Raw genomic sequence first — 6,000 nt, forward strand, 5'->3', positions numbered from 1 at the left:
TCTAAACCTTTCATGGGGGCTTCATTTCTAATGGCTAAAAACTAGAAAGGGTCCACATAGCATTCAACAGGGGAATAATGAAACAAACCGTGGTACACCCGAACCGTGTAAGGTCTCAGCAACACTTAAAACACCTAATGCTGGCAAGAAGGTGAAGCTACAGGAACACTCATTCATTGATGGTGGGAATGGACAGTCACTTTGGAAGATGGATGGGCAGTTTTTTACAAACTAAATCTACTCTTACCATACAATCCAGCAACCTTACTCTTTGTCATTTAGTCAAAACAGTTCAATGCTCTATGCGTGTAGTATACTTCTCTGGTACTTATTTTAAAATGCCTTTTTATTACAGTTACATCAGATGAATTCTTTCAAAGATTTTGTGTTTTTCAAGATAATGAGTATAAAAAAACACTAATATATTCTGAGCTTTTAAATACTTAATAAGGAGGTGTAGTTGACCTTCAGGAATCATGTTTTGTTAATTTGTGTCCACATGAAAATTTGTACATAGATGTTTATAACAGCTTTATTTATAATGGTCAAAACTTGAAGCATGAAAATATCATTTAGTAATCAATGGATAAGTAAACCGTGGAACATCTAGACAAAGGAATATTATTACCTGACGATAAAAGGGCCATCAAGTGATAAAAAGATATGGATGAATATTAAATACTATAGTGAATTAAGCCAATCCAAAAAGGCTATTTACCATACAATTTCAGCTATATGACATTCCAGAAATGGCAAAACTATGGAAATAGCTCAAGAATTAGTGGAGCCAGAGGTTGGGAGGAGAAAGGGATGGCGAAGGGGATCACAGGTGTTTTAAGAAAGTGAAAGTATTCAGTATGCTGAAGACAAGTCATTACACATTTGACCAAATCCATAAATAAACATAGAGATGAACCCTAATGTAAACTCTGGATTTGGAGTGATAACAGTGCATCAGTGTAAGTTCATCGATTGTAATAACTACATCACTTTGATGCAAGAAGTTGATAGTGGGGAGATTGGGCATATGTGGGAGCCAGGAATATATGTGACATCTCTGTACCTTCTGCTCAATTGTGCTGTGAGCAAAAACTACTGTAAAATAAATACATTTAAAAAAATCACTCTGGTGTCCACAGTCAGATACTGACAACATTTCAATTTCAATGTAGTATTATCTACAAATGTGTTCTGGGAGGTCAGCAACTTCTTTAGTTTGAAAAGCAAGACATTAAAATATGTCATAATTATTTTAAGTTGAAGGAAAACACCAAATATTTAATGAAAATTATTGGGTAAATATGTACAACTATTTGAAGAAAAAGTAATATTTCAATACTCTATGCGTGTGGTATACTTCTCTGGTACTTATTTTAAAATACGTTTTTGTTACAGTTACATCAGATTAATTCTTTCAAAGATTTTGCATTTTTCAAGACAATGAGTATAGAAAGAACATTAATATATTCTGAGATTTTAAATACTTAATAAGAAGGTGTAGCTGACCTTCAGGAATCATATTTTGTTAATTCCACAAAATAAGGAAAGTTCGATGTTTTGCCTGGTAGTAGCACTTTAACCATTGAGAGTGTAGGGTCCAGAGAATGTAATTTCCAAAGTAGGTTAATAATTACTTTCCACCAGCAGCTATCCCCTGGTTAACACATTCTTGCAACCCTGGTCATTATGAAAATTAAGCTTATACATGGTTTGGGGAGAAAGGAAGAAACCATCTGAAGGTGTACCCTTTGGAATACTTTTTCTGAAACTTCTTTGAATTCTGCAACTCTTCTGCAGAGGTTCAGTGAGGAGCATTTTGGGGAGATTATTGCACCAATGCCCATGTTTATCTTCAGACATAATTCCTATCCCCAGCTGCCACATACTGGGCATAGTTTTTGAAATTTTTATTTTTCCCCAGTTTACTTCCCATCTTTCATCTAAACTGCTGCTACTTCCAGCTAAGGGGTGGTTGATATTACCTCATTGAAATACGTTCTTGGTTCCTACACAGGGGGACTCATCAGTGTGAATTAAATCTTTGCCTGATGACTACATCTCCCAATCAGATCTTTTCAATATAATTTCTTCTAGACATTTCAAGGACATTTGATATGTCCTAAAATTTAAAAGAAAATGTATCAAAATTCATACCATGGACAAAAAAATCCTTTCCAAATCAATTATCAACATACCTGCAATAGTGGGAGACAGGAGTTAAGAGATTAGCATTCAGCTTGGAAGAATGTACTCCAAGTGTAAGGCAAAGAACAGGTAGGGTGCAGGAGGCAAAAAAAGGGAAGTCAGGAGGCTTAGTAAAATGTATGCAAGAGCTTATGGAAGCTTCAATATGGGTAGTGCGACAGTGGAGTGGAGTGAAAAGGGAAAGAGTCCTAAGATTTTTAGAAGATATTTAATGAGCAAAAGAAATCGGATTTGGTGGCTGATAAGAAATGGAAAACTTTAGACAAACCCTAATGCTGGCAATACTTACAAAAACTGAATAAATTATGGGGAAAATTATAAACTCTAACTGAAGGCATTAGAGATCAATATAAGAATAAAAACATTAGGGGTAATATGATCCTTAAAAAAAGAAAACTTTCCATGGTGTACTCCAGATGTACCTGACTTTCTCCTTTGTGCTCAGAAAGATAAAGTCCAGGCAGACAATGACAATCTTACCAGACTGAAGAAGGAGGTCAGATGTTAGGAATGCAACAATGGTTGGAAATTGGGGTAGTGAGGGAACTTGGGGTGGGGGTAGAGGGTATGTTTAAATTCCCAAGAGAAGAAAGTCACAGAAATCCAAAATTTACATTAAAGTTCCCCATAAATTGTTGTCTAAGTCATAAACTATGTACATGCCAAGTGCAGCTTTAAGAAATCCAATGGAAAGCAACAAGGTGCAACTTCAAGAAATCCTTTGCAAAAAGCATACCAAAGATTTTAGAAGCTGCCACCACTGGAAAAGAAGTGTTTTGAAGCACACATTCCTCCAGGTAAAAAGGGCCTTGGTAAAAACCTCAGGTTTTTATTGAAAATCTCCAAAGGGCAGAAAAAACCATAGGCATAAGGGCAACATTAAACAAATCAGTTGCAATGAAACCTGAGTGTAATTCTCTACAGGGTCAAGGTGATCCTCCTGACTAAAGAAGCTTTAACCTCTTTGGAGAATAAGGTCTTTCACAGTCTCTATAATTCTTCTATCATAATTGTGTGTGCCTGACATCCAATAAGAAGTTATAAGACTTAATAAAAAACTAATTAATTAGATTCAAAATTGATTAGAAATCAACAAGTGGAAGAGACAAACAGGTAACTCTGATATTGGAATTTGCAGAGAAGGATATTAAAATAACCATATTAAATATGTCAAAGAAAATATAAGAAAAGACAGACAAAAGGGAAGAAAGTAAGCATTTTGATAGAAAAATTATAAACTATAAAAAAGTATAAAATCAACATTCAAAAATGCACAATGTTAAAATTAAGAACTTAGTAGATGGATTTAACAGCAAACAATAGAATTGGTGATATTGAATATAGGTATCAAATGATATTGAATATAGGCCACCAGAAAATATTCAAATTGAAGAAACCTCATCAATAATGATGCAAATTAGAATACTGGGATGTGCATAGAATTTAAGCTCCAAGGGAAATTTATAGAAATAATTGGAATATGGAAAATTTCAGCCACAAGGAAAACATCCCCACAAGGAATACTGGAAATAATTTTTATCTTAACTCGGTGTTATTACATGGGTGTAGATATAACTGAAAATGTATTGAACTCTGCAGTTAAAATAATTGAACTTATGTTACTGAAATCAGAATTTACTCAACACAAAATAAAAATACATCCCTAGATTGTCCTTCTCCACCCTACGGCCTTTGTTCCTGTCTCCTACTCTGCTCCTTGTCATTTTTCCCCACAATAAACTACCTGTTCCTACATCGTTCTCTTGCACTGTCCTTTATTTGATGAATCAAGGCTGAAGCAAAAACCTGTTATCTTGCTTTGTTTTTCGAACAGCCAAAAATGTTTTTATTTTCCCCTGGTCCTTGAATGCTACTGAGGTTGTTTATGAATTTTAAAGAATTTTAAAGCTATCGTATTTTAACCACCATTGTTGCCAATGAGACAAGTATCTGATGCAAATTTGATCTTTATTCACAAAATTTTTGCCCTCTCTACTTATTTTTAATCCTTTAAGTTCTGAAATATCACTACTATGTTTAGATTTTTCTTTCTGTTAACCATGTTTTAACTCTGGAGATACAAATCTTTCCTTAACTTTAGTAATATATAGCTTATATTATTTATCTACTATTTCTTTCACTTAAAGTTTCTAAATGGCTTTCATTTTCCACATTACATTTTCCATTACATTTTTTATTGAAGAAAAAAGGGAAGTTTAGACTTTCATAATTATGCTTTTTCTTATAAGAAAACAGAATGGTTCACACAATGTATGTTTTACAAACATTTTTAAAAAGTCATGACAGCTACCCACATCTGAACATGTATCACTAACACAACCACAAACATATCTAAGAAGCTCCTGTTAGCACTCAGGTTTTCCAAACCTTCACTAGACATTTCTACATAATTCCTTTCTGATCATCAAGAGATTTCCTAGCACAATGTCTACAACTTATGAGAATCCATGTCAGCATTTAAATTCTCCGTGTCTTGATAGAGTTCAAGAGTTCAAAATCAACAAGACACTTTTATTTTAAAATGAACTCATCAATTTTGGTCACAATGGAACGTCCTGTGATGGAATTTCTCTTGTTTGTTGTTGTCTGTATTATCATATATATATATCTATATCTATACACACACACACACACACACACACACACACACACACACACACACACATATATGCTTTTATTCATTCTTTGTATTCTTAATAATAGCACTGTGAAGTGGAAAGCCTAGATTTTAGATTTCATTTTCTTAGATTATCTGGTATAACAGAACCACATTTTAAGAACACTACTATAGAAACAATAAGTATCTTGTTTCTTGGCTTCAATTATTTTATCCAAACAAACCTGATTTGTCGACGGAAGAAATTTTTAGTTCAGTTTTACTTTTGCCTCTACATTTGCATTAATAAAATGGTGAATTTCTTATTTTATTCATTTGCAAATTTTATTTTCCTTTTAGTTTACAAAGATGCTGCATATGGTTATTAATTATGTTTACCCATCAACTTGTGCTTTTGTTATTCATCAGTGGCATCAGCAGAATCACTTAACGTTAATTAGAAATTAAGACCAAAGCAAGTATAGGTTAAGCTGTTGTATAAAAGAATTCAGTTGAACTAATCTAAGCCGAGTTGTATTTCAATGCTGTGAAGAAGCCTCTTATAGTTTGCTTGCTGATTTGCTCTAATTTGCTACTGCTCCTTCTGTGTGTGAGTGTTTATGCTTTTTTTTCCTTAGTGAAATGCCTTCAATTCAGAGGTGCTACTTGTATTATAATATGAAGATGATGAAGAATGTGTTGCAGAAGTATATCAAAGTGATTAATTCCAAACTAAAGTCAGTATTTTTTCCCTGTTTGCAGAGAGAGGAAAACAGGTGCCATGTGATTCTCTGCCAGAATATTGCTATATAAATAATCATGCTCTTTGAAAATAATACCTGTAAGTAAATCATTTCAAGATAATTTCAGTGTTTGTAGATGCCTCTTTTGAAGAAGCTTCAAAATATTTTACATTTGCCAACTGATGTTTAACCCTTTCTCATGCCAATTGAATTGGATGATATAGCCATGAGGATACTAGTAATCAAACCAGACGGGAGCCAGAAGAGCTGGGTTTTAATAGCAGCCATTGTATCTTACCTGTGTAGCAAATATTGTGAATATTTGAAAACCACTGTGACTGGATATTTTATTATTTAAATATATTTGTTTTCTTTTTTTTCCACTCTTTATATTACTGGTATTGACTCCATATGGGTGTGCAGCAACCTCAATTC

At 33.6% G+C, this 6,000-nt stretch overlaps 1 long non-coding RNA gene across 1 annotated transcript in view; it reads left to right on the top strand.

The window, feature by feature from the left end:
• LOC118146284 (uncharacterized) overlaps nt 1-5,672 on the top strand; it is a 164,281-nt gene extending 158,609 nt beyond the window's left edge. The window contains exon 9 of the long non-coding RNA XR_004731906.3: nt 5,585-5,672. This is a non-coding gene — a long non-coding RNA (uncharacterized LOC118146284). The remainder of the gene's footprint in view (nt 1-5,584) is intronic.
• Nucleotides 5,673-6,000: the final 328 nt, after the last annotated feature.

Source organism: Callithrix jacchus, chromosome 12 (genome assembly GCF_049354715.1).
Source record: "Callithrix jacchus isolate 240 chromosome 12, calJac240_pri, whole genome shotgun sequence".
Taxonomy (NCBI): Eukaryota; Metazoa; Chordata; class Mammalia; order Primates; family Cebidae; genus Callithrix; species Callithrix jacchus.